The following is a 21,790-nucleotide window of genomic DNA, read 5'->3' as shown; positions in this document are numbered from 1 at the left end:
CTTAAATAATATACACTTTTGAGCATGTAATGAATGACTTACCACCCCTTGCACAGCAAGACTTCAACACAAAACAAACAGCACCTTTTGAAAAGGGGTTTTATTTAACAGTAATGCAAAGACTCTACTTTTTTTAGAATATAGCTTGGGGTTTATTACATAATACTCTCTAAACAAAGACTGTCTCAGATGCCAAATGCATAAGATTCAAGTATATGTGTCAACCTATAATCTAAATGCATGAATAATACTGATTAATACTCATTAAATGTATGAATAATACTGAATATTAATCAAGCAGCAACTGATATGATACATGCAAGAGATCAGAAAGATATACACATATATATATATATATATATATATATATATATATATATATATATATATAGATATATATAGATATATATAGATATATATATATTACACCAGCCAGAGACCTGATTCATGAAGTCCACAGCCCGTAGACAGATGGCGAGTAAAACCAAGCAGGTAATTCAATTCCACACAGCAGTTTCTTCAAAGAAACACTCGCACTTGGGATAGATCACAGTTTATTACGGCAAAGTTACGCGTTTCGACAGCTAAGCTGACTTGATCACACAATTTGCAAATTTACACAGGGAGTCTATACATAGGAGTTTGACACTAACAAAGGACTAAAAGTTTGGTAACTAGTGTCCAGGTTTCCACATGGCGGCCATCTTAGAGTGGTAAACTTATACCTGTAGGATATCAAAGATGTTCAAGTATCCAATATATTTACACATATATGTACAATTCTGAGTGTGCAAGGAGATTAGACAAATAGTAGTAAATTGCTATATACATGAAATTCATATATATACATTTTTTCTATATACATTTTTTCATATGAGGAAATCATATGTTAAGCAGATTTGTAGATTGGTATAGCATATGTATTCAACATAGCGTCGTAATAATGCAAGAAACTGCTTAGGTTCTCTCCTGTTAATAAACAGAAATTATAACTATATATACCTTTCCCAACCTCACTGTGGGTGATGCTTCAGGAATCCACAATATTCAAGAACTACTAAATGTGGATAACACTACTATACCATCGGACAGTGGAAGTGAGTTGGGTATGACTACTGACAGGACTCCTTGTACTGGATTTAAACCACGTTCTATTTTTTACCCCAATTTACCCCATGACAAAATAGACACCTTTCAGGATGTTGTAACTCAAGCTCTACTAAAACTGAAAAGGAAAGCTAACAAAAAAGTATGTTTCAATCTTTCATTGGAACAAAGAAATGTTCTGACTAATCTAGCTAATGATATAGACATCATCATTCGCCCCGCAGACAAAGGGGGCAATATTGTTCTCTGGCCAAAGGACCTTTACATCAAGGAGGCACAGAGACAATTGGATGATAGACAATTCTATATTCCAGTGAATACAGAGATATATAACAACAACATCATTGATATTTGGGAACGTTTGAAACAATGGGAACAATCGGGCTGGTTAACGTGGGAGGAGTACTGTTTTTTGAAAAGAGATTACCCTAAACTGTCCATATTGTATCTTCTCCCGAAAGTACATAAGAGTCCCACTTCTCCACCAGGGAGACCCATAGTGTCATCCATTGGGAGTGCCCTTGAAAATGTCTCGAAGTATGTCGACTTCTTTTTGAGGGAATTATATTGGATACTTGAACATCTTTGATATCCTACAGGTATAAGTTTACCACTCTAAGATGGCCGCCATGTGGAAACCTGGACAATAGTTACCAAACTTTTAGTCCTTAGTTAGTGTCAAACTCCTATGTATAGACTCCCTGTGTAAATTTGCAAATTGTGTGATCAAGACAGCTTAGCTGTCGAAACGCGTAACTTTGCCGTAATAAACTGTGATCTATCCCAAGTGTGAGTGTTTCTTTGAAGAAACTGCTGTGTGCAATTGAATTACCGAGTGACCTGCTCGGTTTTACTCACCATCTGTCTACGGGTTGCGGACTTCGTGAATTAGGTCTCTGGATGGTGTAACAAAACGGAGAAGTTCATTAGCCGGCCGTGGATCCAACGTGTACATTTGGATTGTTTTCGAGGATATCTGTTTCGGAGTTGCTGATCAACGGAGTAATACGGTAGAGGTAAGCGTCTCCTTTAGCCCCTTAGTGGGAAGTACACGGAGGGGGAGGGCGGGTACGTTTGGGAGCAGACGCGCCCGCTCGTCTGCTTTCCGCTGTACTGTAGGAGATGCTGGCTCCGGTTCTTGACTTACATCGCAGCCTCTCTTGATAGCGTGCACATTTGAACTGTAGCGGAGTCTCATATGGAAGACTTGCTGAATTAGTTCTGTGGTGATATTTTGTGCACAAGAATTGACAATTGGTTTTGCGGTGTGAATTACGAATATTACAACGCCTTAAAGACGAACATTACAACGCCTTAAAGACAAATCATTATCAACCACATTCCGGAATTATTTGCTCATGTGATTCGATTTTTGCATCACTGAACAAAAACGAAAACGGCAACAGAAACCTTCTAAATAGAAGGGGGAGTAGATTCACAGTTTATTAAGTAAAGAGAAGTGCTTATTTTACCATCTACGAGGGCACCACGCCTGTGTAACAATCCATCTACTACACAAGGACTCACATTTTATTGAAACACGCAAACATGGAAGCAGAGCGCCGTGCAGCGGCAGCAGCATTATTTGCTAGGGCCCCGGGCATAGGAACAGGCAGTATGCATAAAAATGACAACCATCTGGACACATCACTACTCACTAAACTGAAGAGATTGGAAAAACTTTAAAAATCCGAGACATCAAAGTGGTGGGAGGCCATCTCATTACAAGACTATGTGGACAAACAAATGTTCCCAAGAGGTCTAAGAATTTACATTATGCCATCATATGAATCCTTAAATCCACAAATGTTATTGGACTGGCAAGAAAACTCTGCCAATGGATCCAGAACTATGATGAATATCTTGATAAAATATGCATGGGAAGATTGTGAAGTAATCATGGGAGAAATGAAAACATTAGAAGAAGAACTGACTAAAAGTACTGATCAAGACACAGTCAAAAAATTCTTGAAAGACCTAAAACCTAAATTAGAACACTATGAAGAAGATATCAAGAATAGAAAACAACGCAAATTATATAGAGACTGTTTGGATTATGAATCCGGCCGGATCCTGACATACAGTCCCAAATATGATTATCTTTATGAGGACCTACCACTACAAAAAACCGCACAGGCTGGTAATATGACACCCAATGATAATACAACAATGGAAGCAAGTGGATCGGATACTGATCTCTCAGTCTCAACCGTGAGCTCTGTGTCAGAAAGACCTATACCAACAAGGAGACCAAATTTTTTAGACGAATTCAAGGTCCTGAGAAGGGGCCGTAAAATACCAAGACCAGCGCCTGAATCACCACCGATGAAAGGAAAACCACGGGGCAGAGGTCGCGGAAGAGGAAGAGGGAGGGGAGGAGCAAACAGAGACGGAAACGAAGAAAACAAAAGCAAATCAAAGAAAGTCGTAAAAGAGCCCATGGGAACAAGAACACGAGGCTCAATGAACAAAGAATAATGGACCCTGCTACGATAAATCAAACCATTATCAATCTTAGTAGCAGACAATTAACTTTTGCAGAAAAAAAGTACTCTCTGTCTTGGACTTACATTTTGTCCATCTGAAGTTTTTAACTACACAGATGCTAGAATAGACCTGTATAAATTTGTGAGAAAAGTAAAACTTAAGAAATGGCATTTTTTATATAAACAAAATCCTTTGGGTTTATTCTCACAAACAGACTCTATCCCTAGCACCTTTCCCAACCTCACTGTGGGTGATGCTTCAGGAATCCACAATATTCAAGAACTAATAAATGTGGATAACACTACTATACCATCGGACAGTGGAAGTGAGTTGGGCATGACTACTGACAGGACTCCTTGTACTGGATTTAAACCACGTTCTATTTTTCACCCCAATTTACCCCATGATAATATAGACACCTTTTAGGATGTTGTAACTCAAGCTCTACTAAAACTGAAAAGGAAAGCTAACAAAAAAGTATGTTTCAATCTTTCATTGGAACAAAGAAATTTTCTGACTAATCTAGCTAATGACATAGACATCATCATTTGCCCCGCGAACAAAGGGGGCAATATTGTTCTCTGTCCAAAGGACCTTTACATCAAGGAGGCACAGAGACAATTGGATGATAGACAATTCTATATTCCAGTGAATACAGAGATATATAACAACAACATCATTGATATTTGGGAACGTTTGAAACAATGGGAACAATCGGGCTTGTTAACGTGGGAGGAATACTGTTTTTTTAAAAGAGATTACCCTAAACTGTCCATATTGTATCTTCTCCCGAAAGTACATAAGAGTCCCCCTTCTCCACCAGGGAGACCCATAGTGTCATCCATTGGGAGTGCCCTTGAAAATGTCTCGAAGTATGTCGACTTCTTTTTGAGGGAATATGTAACTGGCTTACCATCATATGTGAGGGATAGTACAGATTTTATCTGTAAAATACAAGATATACCATGGGATCCTACTGATTTACTAATCACTATGGATGTGAACTCTTTGTATACGATAATTGACCACAAAGAGGGCATACAAGCTAGCCATCATTATTTGAATAGGAGATCTTTGCAATTTTTGGAACATAATAAGATGGTGTTAGACAGGATGTTGTTGTGTTTAACTGGTAACATTTTTATGTTTGATGGTACTCTCTTTCAGCAGATCCGTGGCACGGCTATGGGCACATGTTTTGCCCCAAGTTTTGCCAACCTCTTCCTGGGAAAATGGGAGGAGGAGATCAGATCTGACCACACCTTGAATGTGTATTTTTCCAAAGTAAAGGTGTGGCTCAGATATATTGATGATTTGTTGGTGATCTGGACAGGAGGAGAAACAATGGCATTGGAATTCATTAACATCCTGAATACCAATAGTTATAACATCAAACTAACCAGTCAGATTAATAACACATCCATAGAATTTCTGGATCTATTGATAATAGCTGAAGAAAACACCCTGAAAACCAGTCTCTATAGAAAGGCAACGGCCGGAAATACTCTCCTCCATGCCCTCAGCAGCCACCCTGATACTCTCAAGTGGAGTATTCCATATGGCGAGCTGCTGAGGGCAAGGAGAAATTGTAGCACTACCTGGCTTTCGAGCTAGAGATGGATGTCATGACAACCAGATTCAGAGATAGAGGATATCCCGAATGGGTAATAAACAAAGCCAAAGAACGAGTCAAGAATGTAGATAGAACCTCACTACTCAGTTCTAATGACATGATCCCCACACAAGATGAAATTAAGGAGTCAGATGCTGCTATTAGGGCAATTTTCACATATAGCAGCAACTCACCCCAAATATCGAGAATACTAGCCGACAAATGGGATGTATTAACTAGTGACACTATCATCGGTCCTAGCATGCCACGCAGGCCCAAAATAACATACAGGAAAGAGAGAAGTATCAGAGACATCATTGTTCGCAATGATGTAACACCCATAAAAACAACTACTGATCATCACTTAAAGGGCTTTTACCCATGCGGGCACTGTACAGCCTGTCGCAACAGCAGCATGGTTAAATCGGTTGCGATTCCAGGCTTTAAAATTCCCAAACCCATTGATCAATTTCTGACGTGTGGTTCCATATTTTGTGTATACGTACTGATGTGCCCGTGTAAGATGAAATATGTGGGCAGTACTACATTAACCACCAAAAAGAGAGTACTGGAACACATGCGGGCTATTAACAACAGAGACCCCCATTACCCTATAGCAAGACATTTTGAACTTATTCATCAGTCCAATAGCAATCTGTTAAGTTTTTTGCATTGGAACAAGTTCATGTTGGGCCTAGAGGAGGGAATTGGACTCTGGCCCTTCGGAAAAGAGAATCGAAGTGGATAATTAATCTCGAGACCAAATACCCCAAAGGGCACAATCTTGATGAAGAACTTGCTTATCATCTAAAGAACTAATGTTCGGTCTTGTTATCTGTGTATTACTGACCTGTAACTGATTATACTTTGTATTATTCTGTAAACTTGTTTAGACGTGTATTTTGAATTTATCACTTTTGAGAGGTATACACACCTTATTTTTCATGTAATGATTAATTATTCCATTTACTTATAGGAAGAAAGGACGGGTTACCGGAGCAGCGGACTGTCTCATCCGTTCCTGATAACCTTCCCCTTTCTCCCAAGGGTCCTGTTTTTCAGATAAGATTTTATAGAATTTACTCTAATCACGTGCACTTGTTATATATTTTTTCTCTCTTCTCTCTTTCTTTGCACGGGCAGCAATCCATAGGCCTCCAATACACACATTGGTCTGTCTTTAAATATGCATATAATATGGCATGTAGGATAATGTTCATTTGATTTCTGTGAATTTTGACATACAGTACAATCTGGGTAGTAAACGGGCACTATGCCTTATATAGTTATAATTTCTGTTTATTAACAGGAGAGAACCTAAGCAGTTTCTTGCATTATTACGACACTATGTCGAATACATATGCTATACCAATCTACAAATCTGCTTAACATATGATTTCCACATATGAAAAAATGTATATAGAAAAAATGTATATATATGAATTTCATGTATATAGCAATTTACTACTATTTGTCTAATCTCCTTGCACACTCAGAATTGTACATATATGTGTAAATATATTGGATACTTGAACATCTTTGATATCCTACAGGTATACTTTTACCACTCTAAGATGGCCGCGATGTGAAAACCTGGACACTAGTTACCAAACTTTTAGTCCTTTGTTAGTGCCAAACTCTTATGTATAGACTCCCTGTGTAAATTTGCAAATTGTGTAATCAAGACAGCTTAGCTGTCGAAACGCGTAACTTTGCCGTAATAAACTGTGATCTATCCCAAGTGCTTCTTTGAAGAAACTGCTGTGTGGAGTATATATATATATATATATATATATATATATATATATATATATATTGCAACGACTCCGGTCATGAAAGAGGCCGTCTCACAGGGCGGTCTGTGATCAGGGCACCGGCAGCCCTGTACAATATTGCCCACAGTACTTCCCCACTCAGGAAGAATTCTCATGGACACCTCGCATGGGTTTGCAGGTAATTTATTCACACATCAGACTGCACAGCAACACGTTTCGACTTTCGTCTTGGTCACGCTAAGAAGCATTACAGTTTGCACAATCAAATACACATTTGTTACTAAACATAAACAAAGGACTTAACCACCGTGATAGATTACAATAGTGAAGTAAAGCAAGTGGTGTGTAGTGGTGCCGCCATTTTGACCTAGTCAATATCATCAATGCATTCAGTTTATAAAGTACCACATGTACCTAGGACACATCTCAATTAATCACCGTAGAATAGATTTGGCTATTATGAAAATATTCAAGGTGTTCTGACATACTAAGTGTGATTATGTCATTTACAGTGCAGATTCAAAAAAACATATCCAAGAGTGGAAAACACAAAAAGGGGGCCGGGTAGAGACCCCACAGCCCTCTAGCCCTTCTCAGGAGGTCCCAAAAGGACCCCCAAGGGCACAAAAAAAAATATTCAATTTAAAAAAAAAAAAATTTGCACCTGGTGGTCCTTCTGGGACCCCCTGAGAAGGGCTAGTGGGTCAGGGGGTCTCAACCCTGCCCCCTTTTCGCGTTTTCCACTCTTGTTTTGTGCTCTCTTGTGCCTCACTTCTCCTGAGATACAAGATGGCTGCTCAGGTGGTCCCAGAAGGATAATAACATATATATTTCAAAGGTTTCAAGAATGGTAGTCTGTATTTAACACTGGGTGTATCAAAGGTTATATTAGGGTGTGAGGACGTGCATCGTATTATCACATGAATGATATCATCAGTGATGTGATCAGTGATGTCAAATGAGATGTCATCAGTGATGTCATTTGAGATGTCATCAGTGATGTCACTGACCATGTCATGAATGATGTAATATGTGACATCATCAGCAGTGGATTGCGGGTGTGCGAAATATAGTTAGTACAACTAACTATATAGGAGCAATTTCAATGGTTTTTTAAATGCTAATTCCTAACTATATAAGGCCTGAAACCCATGGTTTTTTAAGTATATATAAATATATATATACACTGAAGAAACATGAAAAAACCACAGGTTTCAGGAGTGTTATAGTTAGTTGGACATTTCACTCGTACAAAACCATTGAAATTCCCGTTATAGTTAGTTGTACTAACTATAACTTGTGCGCCCGCAATCCACTGCTGATGATGTCACATATTACAACAATCATGACATGGTCTAATTCCGAACTATAACTTGCCTGAAACCTATGGTTTTTTCAGTGAATTTCAAAGGTTTTTTAAATGCTAATTCCTAACTATAACATGTCTGAAACCTATGTTTTTTTCTGTGAATTTCAAAGGTTTTGTAAATGTATTTATTCTTCTATTGATTGTTTTGATACGGATTTACAATTTTTTTTTAAACTATTGATTTATAGATATTTTATTTCTAAAATTACATTACATTCTGTCGCCCCACCCTTCCATTTATTTTTTTGGGGCCCTGGGGACCCCATCCTCCAGGGCCTGACCGGCAAATCTAAATGTATTCATTTTTAGGTCTCGTCCTGGCGAAAGCGCGCTCTCGCCGCGAGGACTATAGCTGTTGGCTCAGCCGACAACGAGTGGAGACAAGAGCTGGCCACGCGCCCAGCATTGTCTATGGCAGAGGCGGATTCAGACGCGCGACTTCAGATTGGGTCGCGCACGTGAGCTTGTAACGTAGACAGCTCATGCGTGCCTTGTAGGTTTCGGTTTTAGGTTTCGGTTTCTCATTTTCACTCGTGCGTGTGCGGTGAGCCACCCCACCCCCCTTTATAGCATGCATGCAATATGTTCCTGAGCCTGCCCTGCCACCGACACACTCCTCACCCCACTGTCCTACTAAGCGATGCACTGCGCCCCCCACCTCTCAGAGTTATCAGCTGCACTCGGCAAGTAGTAGATGTCAGCAAAATTGTCCATGGAGTTGGGTAAGGCTTTTTTATACCAGTAGCACTGGATCTGTGTGGTTATTCCACAATGAGACTCGTGTATGTCATAACCTCATCCTCATCGGGAGCTACCAGGCCAGTCGCAATCATTCTTTCCAACGCCGGCACTTAGTTTATGGTGAACTTGTGGTCAGAGCCTTTGAGGGTTAGTGCACATATGCCTGAGGTATTTCCACATGTTAATTGAGTCCCAGGGAATGATTGTTTCAGGGTCCGCTGTGTTTTTTTGGATAGCTGTGATTTTAAGTACTAAGGAGTCAGTGCTCCAAAGTTGCCGGGAGCTACCACAAGGTTTCGGTTTCTTGGCAAGATAGTGTGATTGACCGGAGTGAGTGCTCGAGAAGGACAGGAGGCGCGCATTCCTGAATGCCAGAATGACTAATGTCCCCTCACTACCCTCCCCAACCCCTTGTGCCCCTTCCCACCCCACTCTGAAGAGGAGTCCCCGGGAGGCGGGTTTAATTGCTCTCTGGGGACTGCGCGCGTCTCTCACCCTGCCTGGAAAGATAGATGAGATAGAAAGAGGACAGGCGGCTGGCAAGAACAACACTGAGGCAAAGGAGCAGTGGCTTAGAGGGGTTTCGTTCGCCTCAGACCTAGCTAATGATGAAGGACCCCGCCTGTCAGGCATTTCCGTGCCAAAATATCTCCCACACTGACTCTGGGATAGAATGTGCCACATTTACCCAGCTGGTGGGGCGGGGGATTTGCGTGCTTGAAGTTGCTTAGCAGAGCCACGGATACTTAACAAATGAGCAGAGTACACCTTGGAGATGTGGATATGTACCATTGAAAATGCCGAAGGCGCCAGCCCACACGTTCCCAAATACAATGTGGTTTTGTACATGAAGTTAGTTGCTTCTTGTAATGTGTGCGTGGACGCGGCAGTAAAAACAGGATGTGGCATAACGGCCGGAGCTGCCAACCTTGGAGCTGGGTTACCGGGTTCGAGCCTCGTCTTGGACTCCACATCCTGTGGTTCTGAGCAAGTCACTTAATCTCCCGGTGCCTAGCAACACCTTCAGGTCGAGTTCGTGCTATATAAAACTGCAAAAAGCAAAACAAAGTGTGAGTTTAACTTCATAGGGCTTTTCCCCGGCATGCCAAAGCTGCTTTCCTGTGACTTTAATCATAAGTACCTCTTAGCACCGCTGATTGGATGCATAGTGATTCTCAAAAAAGGCCATGCCGAATTCTAGGCCTGCGTGCTGTATTTCGTGTTAGTGTGGTGCTGAGCCACAGCTGATGACAGGCATCCACTCACGTGACACATTGTTTGCTCTCGGGTTACTTAGCACCATGGCCTGTGGCATCACTGATTCATTTCTGTGGGGCCCTCTGTAAGGTAGGCCTCAGCTGCACATCAGGTGTGCATGGGCCCTGGGCCCTATGCATTCAATCAGCATTGCAGCCTTCCGATTTCAGTGCATATTCGATTATATGAGCCGTGCAGTGCTCTAGGTCTGTGAGGGTGTCTGTTAGCAACAGCTAACCACTCACAAACAATGTTTATATACCAATTGCAAATTTAAAAAAAATGAATGCAAAGCATTGTCATTTACAATGCCAGTAACTCAAACTTTAATGCTGCGAGACCTATTGCATTGCAAATGCTTGTTTTTAATAGGAGGGGGATTCCTATGGAAGGAAATACAAGTTACTTGTAAGTATGCTTAGAATTACTTTTCGGGCTTAGTGCTGAGCTAAAAGATGCAGCACTGGGTTCTCTCCTGATAACAGGTGAGTAAATTGGAATTCGTTTTTCGGATGTTTTTAGGTGAATATTTTAAAGATCCAAAACTCCACACTTAGAAGAATTTCCAAGTGAAACCAGTCAATGTTAGCCTATGGAAGGAAATTCACTTAGCAGGTAAGTAGTGTTATCGTTACCTTTTATTACTCAGTGGTGGATCCTGGATCCAGGACTGCCGCATCTCCTCTAAACAGTTGAATGAATGCAAATTATGAAAGACTTGCGGAAGCCCATGTTTCTTTTTTTGTTTTTTTAATATCGCGAGAATGCGCGGATCATACTTGCACCCCACAATCATTCCCCCCAAAAAATTTTGGGGACCCCCTGAGGAGACCTAGAGGGTCAGGGTGTGTCTACCCTCCCCCTTTTCACGTTTTAAACACACATTTCACAGACTTCTTCAGCCTCCCTTGTACCGAGGCATAAAATGACTGCCAACAGTTTCTAGTTTTGAATGTTGACAACCACTTGACAGCCAATTAGCATTCAGCTCGTGATCGGAAGGGTGCGCTTATGGTACGATGACAATGCGCGCAGTATCCGTATTCATTTTTTTAATGGGAAGAGACCCACGTAGCCCCCCTCCCATGGCCAATTCCGGGCACCGGGGACCCCATCCCCTGGGGCATGGCCAATAATTTTTTTGTTTATTATGGAGGAGGGCTGCATAGCCCCCCTCCTGAGGCCTCTTCAAGGCCCTGGAGAGCCCATTCCCCGGGGCCGACCTTTTTTTAAATGTATGTTTGTTAATGGGGAGGGGACCGCATGGCCCTCCTCCCGCGCCACTTGTAGCCCCGGGGAGCCCATCCCCCGGGGCTGTCCCTCACTGTTGGGGACCGTGGAGGGGTCTCCAATCTCATGCCCATACGTGTTAATGTTGTGTATGCGCACAATATGTCCCACCATCTGGCCGTGTACCCCTAAAGTATTTCATTTTATTTGTGCATGCTCAATTACAACATGCCCAATCACAGCTCTCACACCCAGTGACATCAATCTCAAGCAATCATCGTTTTCCTATTCCGCAGTCACATCCATTGATAGTGTTCGTATCCACTTCTTCGTAGGTGCGCACTTTTTTTAAGGATAATTAAGTTAGTTAATCTGAACAATCTTTAAGTACTGCGTAAATGCAAATAAGTGTTCGATTTGGCAATGTTGTTTTTAAGCACGCTTTCCTTCTTTTTTATATCGTTAAATTTGACTTCGTAAACTTTGTTTCTGTGCAAATCACTTAATCCTGCTGCGTTTCTTTAATTTGCCAAGCGCCACGTGGCCGTCCCCGCAGCAGTGTGCTACATGCTGTTCAAGTTAATGCGATGTAGTTTTTCTCGTGTAAGTAGTGCGCCACGTGTTGCTTCCTCCCCATGTACTGCACATGTAATCGATTGGTCGTTGTACTTTAGCACGCTCTCCATGTTTTTTAATAACCTTAAACTTGATTTCTTATCCTTTGTTCTGTGCAAATCACTTAATCCTGCCACGTTTGTTTAATTTGCCAAGCGCCACGTGGCCACTCCCGCAGCAGTGTGCTATGTGCTGTTCAAGTTGATGCGATGTCGTTTTTCTCGTGTAAGTAGTGCGTCACCCGCCCCATGCATTGCAAAAGTAATGTTTTCGGCAATAGTGTATTTTAGCACGGTTTCCAGCTCTTAATACGTCAAATAACTTGCCTTGGTAGCCGATGTTTCTGGGCAAATCACTTAATCCTACCGCCTTTCATTTTTTAAGTAGTGCGCCACGTGTTGCTTCCTCCCCATGCAGTGTACATGTAATTGATTGGTCAATGTTGTATTTTAGCACGCTTTCCATGTTTTTTAATAACGTTAAACTTGATTTGCCCCCTGTTCTAGCTCATTATACAGATGTCTCAACCATGGGACGTACTGCTCGCCACAAGCTGTTTATTCCTGCCCATGCACTATCCCAGGTGGTGGCCAACAACTTGACACACCACATCCACTGACTGCTCTCCATATGCTAAAGCCGAAAATTGCAATGGACCTAATGGAGTTATCAGGTTTGACTTTAACATTTCATGATAGAAAAGCATTCTTTGATAAGCATTTTTGTATTTCATGTGTTTGCAGACAGATAACTGTGCTGTTGTCATATGTTGGTAGAATTAGTTGGCATTCTAGTATCAACAAAACTTTAAAAAAGCATTTCCTCCCAATTTTATAAACCAAATATGTCATTTGAAATTGAACAATGTGAGTTATAATTTTTCTTGCTTCTATAAATATTTTTATAAAATGTAAATCTCCATTGTGATAGTTTTATAGGCGTTGGTTTCTGAAACCCATATGTTTCTCATTTAAATGCTTGTTACACGTTTTCAGCCTGCACTTTAGATACAAAGTGAAAATGTTGTTTTGAATTTTTTTATTTGAAGACATGTCTTTCAATTTTCCTTGATGTTTATTTCTCAATTTCTAGATCATGGAAGTCCAAAAAGGGTTCTATCAGATCAAGGCCAGGAGTTTGTGAATGAAGTGAGTGACCAATCTCGGCCTAACATTTGTATAATGCAATGCTATTTCCTATTTTGCTTGCCAAATATAATTATACCTATTTTTTAGGTTAATTGAGAGATATCTAAGCTTTTACATATAGAACGTTCTTTGTAAGTGCAACCTATCAACCACAGACAACTTATTTAGATGAGCACACTAATATATAAGCTGTACGCCTTCAGAGAAGGAGAGTTAGTACTTCTGACAAACTGCAAGCGAACAACAAGAAAAGGAGGCATTTTGGAGCATAACTTTACTGGACCTTGTAAAATTAGTCAATAATGCTAGCAAAATGCCTTGACGTACAACTTATAAAATCAACATGTTGAATCAAAGCGAAATATTTAACATAACCATTTGTATGACTCTAAATGGTTTTCTTACAGATATTGAAACATCCCGAATATGACCAATGGCAGTTAGTGATAGAATCTAACCAATGATAACAGGACAGCTATAATTGTGGTGTTTTTTGCATGCTGGTACTGATACTTCCAAAAACATTAATTTGTTGAAGATACATTACTTTATGTTATTTTATGTTAATAACTGTTTTAGTTAGAATAGTTGTAAATAGTCAAGTCAAGTCAAAATTTAAGTTTATTTAGATCATAGATCTTTAAACCACAAAGAATACACATTTATTTTTCAATTCTTCAAAAAAAAATACTAAAACCGTGCATCGTTTCCATAAGTACAATGAAATTCATATCCTCCAACATAGTTATATTAAAAACAATTTCATACAGCAATAAAATACATTCCAACATCCTAAGGGTAAATCGACTTCACTAAAAACCTTTTTTTAAATATTAAAATAATAAAACTTAATTCTATATTCCTCGTTACTCTGTCTGATCCTCCATTTCCTATTCCATAAACAACTTTTTAACAGCCTGGATAAATTTTGCAACCGCAATGGCGATATCAAGGTCACACATATCTGTGAGGAGCTCAATTGCTTGCAGACAGGACCCAATGCTGTATTTTACAAATATCGGTCGTAAAAACTGTTTTCGCTGGACTACTAATTTTTGACAGTCTATTAATATATGCAAGCAATTACATTTCGTACCAATCCTGCATGTGCATCTACCCTCTGGACCCAACAATTCCTTGTTTATTTTGTCATTTGACCGAGCTGGGTTAATCCCAATTCGCACCCTTAAAAGTTCCATCCTAAACCCATGATTTGGCAGGGTGTCTAAGTAAGGATACCAATTTTCTTTCCTCCAGCTATTTATCAGGGGTTGCACAGACTCTTTTTTTAACAGATATTGTATATCGTTTGATTTGGACAATTCCTTCCCTAGGAGTTTAAGCTCACTCTTTGACGCTGCAATATACAAGGACTGCAAGCCAATTTCCACTTTTAAATTATCACAGATGGAGTACAGTTTCTTTCTTATTTCATTCACCCACCGAAGTTCACTCTTCTGAATCTCCTCCATACACCATCGTGACACTTTCATCTCTTCTCCTGTTCCCAGCCATTTCCAGAACCTTAACAAACCTACTTGTACCTGGACATCCCACGAAGTCACATCTAGCTCTAACCTAATTGACTGTAACATTGATGAGCTAGGTAATGACAATAGTGCTTTTAAATATTTCCCCTCTGCTCCAGGTACTTTTCCCTCCTAAGCATAGTATTTCTGCACCATATTGCATTTGTGGGGGGATCATTGCATTGAATGCCTTCACAGCGGTCTATGGGACATGTCACCATAGCTACTATTGACATTTTTCAGCCCGCAAACTGAAGCTAGGGTTTTAACTTTCTGGGCCTCCAGGTGCATAGTCCATTTTAGAGACTTTTCGAACCATATCCCAAGATATTTATAATGGTTAACAATTTCTAATTTTGTTTGCCCCAAAGTCCAATTACATTTTTGATCTCTCTCACCGAAACACAGGATTTTTGTTTTACCATATTCACTGTAAGGCGTTTAGATGTACAATATATATTGAATTTAACTTTCTTTGCAGACCCAACTCCGTTTGGTCTAAAATTACTAAGTCGTCTGCATACAGCAAACAGGATATATGCTTCCCACTAATTTTTGGGCTTGCACTTCTATCGGTCATCAAGGACGATGTCAGATCTACGAGAAATATCAAAAATAGAAGTGGGGCTAGAACGCAACCCTGTCTAAGGCCAATATTTATAGCTATTTCCTGGGTCAAAATCCCTCTTATATCTTTAATGATTTGTGCCTAGTTTTGTTCATGCAACACTTGAATTATTGCTAGGAGCTCCTCCGGAATATTATACCCTCTTAATGTTTTCCAAAGGCACTCCCTATCCACAAGGTCAAATGCTGCACGGAAATCAACAAAGCAGCGGTATAATCTGCCCTGCTGTTCCATTGATTTACTTGCTAATGCCCATAGGGCAAAGCAATGATCTATGGCTGAGTGCCCCTCTTTGGAGCCTCCTTGTTCGACCGGTACGATCAAATGTGTATCCACCCAGTCTTTTAGTCTTCCCAAATTTATTTTCGAAAATACTTTTACTCCAATATCTAATAGATTAATTAATCTATAGTTCTTAGGATCATTCCTATCACCTTTCTTGTGCAGAGGCCTAATAACGGCACTCCTCCAGGATTTTGGAATAGTCCCAGAACAGCTAAGAACATCTTGGAAAGAAATTGTGCCCACCAGTCTAGCTGAGTTTTAATTATCACAGCAGGCAAATTATCTGGCCCAGCAGCTCGAGTTAGGTTTAGCTTCCTAATTATTTCCGTCACTTTTTCTACTGAAAAGGAAGGAATTAGCTCTTTTACCTCCATTCCTTTAAGGACCCTACCCTTGCTTATTACTAACACTTTACTAGCCATATATAATTGACCTAAATGCTCCTCCCATGCATCTAGTTGTAAATAGGAAAGAGGGTTTTTAGGGATGACACTTATGAACGCCTACCGAGCACGTCCATAGTGCCCATCGGAATCATATTGGTATTTGCATATGATTTTGTCTAACCATTAGTATGGTCCTAACGCGGTTGGTTTGAAACCTCTGATGATTGCTTTTCAACCCCAATCCTATTGAGAATAATTGTTTTTATGTACATTAAAATTAAGCTTGGACATTTCTACAACATATACATTTTTAACTCTTTTTTCAGTTTGCAGAATTTTACATAAGTCAGCAGCCAATTGCTGAGATTGAAGAAAGTATATCCTCCTGTTCTAGCTCATTGCACCAATGTCTCAAACATGGAACGTAGTAGTTGTGAGAAGCTCAATGAAAATTGCAATGGACCTAATGGAGTCATCAGGTTTGTCTTTAACGTTTTATGATAGAAAATGTATAATACCCTAGTGGTGTCATGAACTTCTGATTACTTGGTACTTCGTTATGTCTTTGAATTTTTTTTTAATAAAAAGGCACCGCTTAAAATTTGAACATAGTATAGTAAGATATTTCCATTATGTTTGTGAATTTAAAATTATGTTTCTTATCCTGCCATTACAACTTGTTTTGAACAGTTGTGACTGTCCTATGTACTCGATCGGTAAACCCCTGAAAACATGTAGAAAATATTGCAAATTAGGTACTTCAATTTTTACCATTGCTGTTATGATGCGCTAATGTATTTCTTTTTTACATTTAGAGTCTTTCTCTACTATATGGAACCAAAAAGATTCTCAAATTTTTAACGGATAACGTTAAGGTAAATACTCTCAATATGACTAGTCGACGAAGTTAAAAAGTAACGGATATAAGTACTTGAGGGGTTTTTGGTGGCAGATAATCTCCAATTCACACTTGTACGGATGGTTCAGATAAAGGGTGAATCTCTGTATAACTAATGGATGACTAGGTATTAGAATGGCATACAGAGCTCCCAACCTTCTTACTTTTTCTCTTAAAGGGTTCCAAATTGGGAACGAATATTAGGCTGTGCAGCAGAGGTTTACGGTGTTGCTCCACTGGTACTTGGGCCTTCTCATGAAGCAGGAGGAGCCTCTCTCAATCTCCTTAACTCTTCCCTTGCAAAGTTGACTGGATGCTTGATCTGCAAGTGCTTCCACATACTTGCAGTTCCCCACCAGTTCTTTTTATTGGGGTCTCCTCTTGAAAGTAGTCTTGCATATGCCGCAAGTAACTTTTCTTGCATTCACCTTTTTTAAGACTTGTGGAAATTAATTTCAAAACATTCAATATTGTCGTAACGCACACAGCCAGACAAAAATGAACACTGCAACTTAAGTGCATTACAGAAAGGTAGCAAGCATGAAATTAAATGATTGGGATATTAGGATGGCATACAGAACTCACATGTAAAGTGGTTTCCCAGCCTTCTTACTTTTTCTCTTGAAGGCTTGATAAGGTCTTTCAAAGAGAATTGGAAAGGAGAAAGTAGGAAATGAAGAACAGCGGTAGGACGTAATATCTCAAAGTGCAAAAATTGATAAAAAGGGTGGAGCAAAGTCTGCATGTACAATGGGCAGTGGAAGCTTTTTGAGAGCGGTACACCCAAGGTCAAGTGAAGAGATTTGATTGATAAGGCATAGCAAAGGAGGTGGCAACAAGGGGGAGGAAGGTCCAGGGTGGTGGAGGCTGGATTTGTAAATCTGCTCCATCTATAATTTACTCTCTCTCTCACAGTTTTAATGTCGTTTTCTCTATCTTTCTCCCTCTCTCACTCTCTCTCACATCATTTCTCTTACTCTTTTAAAGTTATGGACGCTGCTGTCCACTCTGATGTGTAGAACCAAAGCTGAGTTGAAGTTGTGAACTCCCTTGGTCACAGTGTTTACACAAAGTAAGCAGAGCGGCCTAGATATACAATACCTCAGATTAAATGTATTAGAAATAAAATAGCTTATTTACAAACCCCTTGCACCACTTTTGCGTCACTTTCAACATGAGAAAAGCAACACAAAAGTGGCACAAGAGTCTTGTAAATAAGCCCTAAAGAATATTGTTCTGCATAATGACTTGATCTCTCACCTAATTCTGTCTCATCTCTGAATCATTTTAAAGACCTGTTGATCTGTAATGTAAATATGACGCAGTAGGCACTTCTATACAGACACCGCTTGAACGCAAGCCTATAAGACAAGTGAAAAAAGTAAATATCGTCAAGTGTTACTTTGACTTGTAATGTTTCACCTCATTTAGTCACATCGATCTAATTTTAAACACTAATTTTATTTTTTGTTTTGCATATTACCTACCGCACTTCTATTGGAGTCCATATCACATGTTGTTTATTATATTGTTTTGGTAAAGTTATGGTTGTAGTTATTTATTGTATTGTTATCTTTTAGTTATGTTTCCAGTTATTTATTGTTTTAATAAAAGTTAATTTAAAAAAGTAAATTCGTCTTTTTTTTGTGGGGGTAGCTGTCCCCAATAGAAATTATATTTATAATTTGAAGTTTAATTCTGATGCTAACGATTTACAAGATCTTTACCAGAGTCTATTGCTACAACTAACGGTACCTATGGAAAAGTTTCAAAACTACAACACCATTAGCAACATAGTGTGGTGAACTTCTAACCTCTGTGCTCACTTAAGTGTTCCATGAACTGTTACAATGGTAATAGGCAGTAAGCAGTTTGGGAGTAGGGTTGAAAGGTACTGGCTGTACAGAAATCGTTATATTTACCCAGGATCCTCTACATGACAGAAAGGAAAGCAAAGTAAAACAGAACACTGTGTACCAGATTTACAACCCCCTTGCACCACTTTCGCGTCCAATCCCAACTACAAAACTAGAAGTGTGTGGGCCTCAACGACTCCCCTCACGCACAGGGAACCACCACTCACGGGAATTTCTTACGGGAGGCACACTGCGTGGCCCTCTGCCTGGTGCCCTCGAGGGCCCTGGATACCGCCACGCCCGGCTCATGCAGTGTCCCGGGATGCCTACCCCCGGGACACTGCTGTTTGCTTTGACAGGGCGGGACTCTCACGACTCCCGCCCTCCCATAGCAAACTTAGTTTGCATTTTGAAAGACAGAGCAGTGAAATCTGTTATCACTTTCAAAATCCAAAGCAGATTGCATTTCCACATACAAATTAGCATCTCCCCATGCGAAAAAGCAAAGCCGGCTCCAGAAGAACGCAAAAGTTCATCACACAATGTTGCTAAATAAAACAGCAAGTGTGCTTGACTTCTCAATATACCAGCTTATCCTACGTAATGTTATTTTCTATCACGTTCTGATAACCAATAAAAATCATGCTTTTAAAAAAAGAAACATGCACCCTAGTTTTCAGTGTAGAATGTTGTCAAACAACCAATCATTTCTTTTCTGTTTTTCAACACTGCATCTTCTCCACCATTTTAGAAAAATCTTAGTTTTCAAACTGCCATTTCATTTACAGAGACCATCTGAGTGCATGGAGACCTTCTTTCAAGATGCTTAGAGTGTGAATTGTGAGACACAACTATATTTTCTTGAGCCAAAGAGACTATAGAATGGGGTCCCAATTACCACAACAATATGCGTTTCAATATGCATGGCATCTATAGGAGAGATGCTGTACATTTTACAGATGAAGGGAACTGAGTCTTCTTCATGAACTTTAGACTCTGCATCGATACTTACTTGTAGGTACTAAAATCTCTCAATAAACACAAGGGCTATTTTTAGAGCCACCCAAGATCTAAACACATAGGCTTGATGTATATCTCAAAAATACATGCTTTGTTTTTTTTCGGCGGCAAATTTACGGATCCGACGCGCATCCCGCGACTTAAAAAAAAAATGTATTATTTTTTTTACCCTATGGGTCCTTATGGGACCCCCTGAGCAGGCCTAGGGGGTCAGGGTGTGTCTACTCTGCCCCTGTTCACGTTTTGCACACATATGCCACTGACTTACTCAGGGTTGCTAATACCGAGGCACAAAATGGCTGCCAACAGTTCCTGGTTTCGAATGTTTACAACCGCTTGACAGCCAATTAGCATTGAGCGCGTGATCCAGACAGTGCGCTTATAATACGATTCCAATCCTTGCACAATCCGTGGATCCACCGCGCCGATAGATATATAAATGATTTTAACCCTAATTGTCTCAGAAACTACTGAATAGATTGAGATCATATAAGCAAAAGGCACAAGTTGGAACTGAGAACTACCTCTCTTCCAAATTTGGTGTAATTCCGTTCAGCCGTTCGGGCTGTAGCGTTGTCTTAAGGTCCTATGAGAAATTGCATGGGGAAAACATGTTTTGGGACCCCTTTTTTTCTCGGACCCCGCTTGACCAATCACCCCCAAGAGAAAGAGCGGAACTGAGCTGACCAAAAGTTTGGAAAATTTCAAGAAGATTCATCAATCGACGCCAAAGTTATTGCCAATATAATGTTGCAGCTTTCCTATGGATAATAGGTCCTAACTATAACTACCTACTGGCGACCGCCAGTAGGATGGATGGATGGATGGATGGATGGATGTATATATATATATATGTATATATATATATTCACTGAAAAAACCATAGGTTATAGACCATATATAGTTAGGAATTCGCATTTACAAAACCTTATTTTACTCACACAAAACCATTGAAATTCCATATATAGTTAGTTGCACTAACTATACATCGCGCACCCGCAATCCACTGCTGATGATGTCACATATTACATCATTCATGACATGGTCAGTGACATCACTGATGACATCACTGATGACATCTCAAATGACATCACTGATGACATCTCAAATGACATCACTGATGACATCACTTATGACATCTCATTTGACATTACTGATCACATCACTGATAATATCATTCATGTGATAATACGATGAACCTCTTCAGACTCTAATATAACCTTAGATACAATCAGTGTAAACGGACACTCACAGACTGTCACTCATCCATGGAGTTACTCACACACCTAGTCAGTCATGCAAAGAATCAATCACACCTCCATTTCCTCAACTATACAGTTATACAAACTTTACTTATTCAAACATATACTAACACATATTTACTCTCTTATACAATCCCTGATACAAGTTCACAATGATCCATACAGCCACTCACACATTCACTGGCTCTTATGCACAGTTATTTATATATGTCAACTCTCACATGTACTGTGTTTTACATATGTACTTACTTTGACATGTAGCACTGAGATATCCATTCACTCACCAATACACTCATGCACACAGTCAACCGCCCATACAACTGTTTCCACATGCACTTTTGAAACCATACATCTAGTGAATCAACTGCTCACACATCTATGCACAGAGTCATACACCTCCCAGCCACCCACACACACACTCAGTCTCCCATACAAATACTTGGGCAACCAATCAATAACCCATATAGTTACTCATATAGCTACTTATCAACACATGCAACAGTTTACAGAACAACAGACATAATGATGCACAAATTAAGACAGTTTAGTCACTAACCCATGCACTCAGTGAGACACATTTAATCA

General features: G+C 39.9%; 1 protein-coding gene across 1 annotated transcript in view; it reads right to left on the bottom strand.

The window, feature by feature from the left end:
• The window catches only part of AKAP7 (A-kinase anchoring protein 7), a 1,654,018-nt gene that overhangs the window by 1,337,221 nt on the left and 295,007 nt on the right, over positions 1 to 21,790 (bottom strand). The window lies entirely within an intron of this gene.

The sequence above is a fragment of the Lissotriton vulgaris genome, chromosome 6 (assembly GCF_964263255.1).
Source record: "Lissotriton vulgaris chromosome 6, aLisVul1.2, whole genome shotgun sequence".
NCBI classification, from domain to species: domain Eukaryota; kingdom Metazoa; phylum Chordata; class Amphibia; order Caudata; family Salamandridae; genus Lissotriton; species Lissotriton vulgaris.
This window is presented reverse-complemented; position numbering and strand designations above follow the sequence as displayed.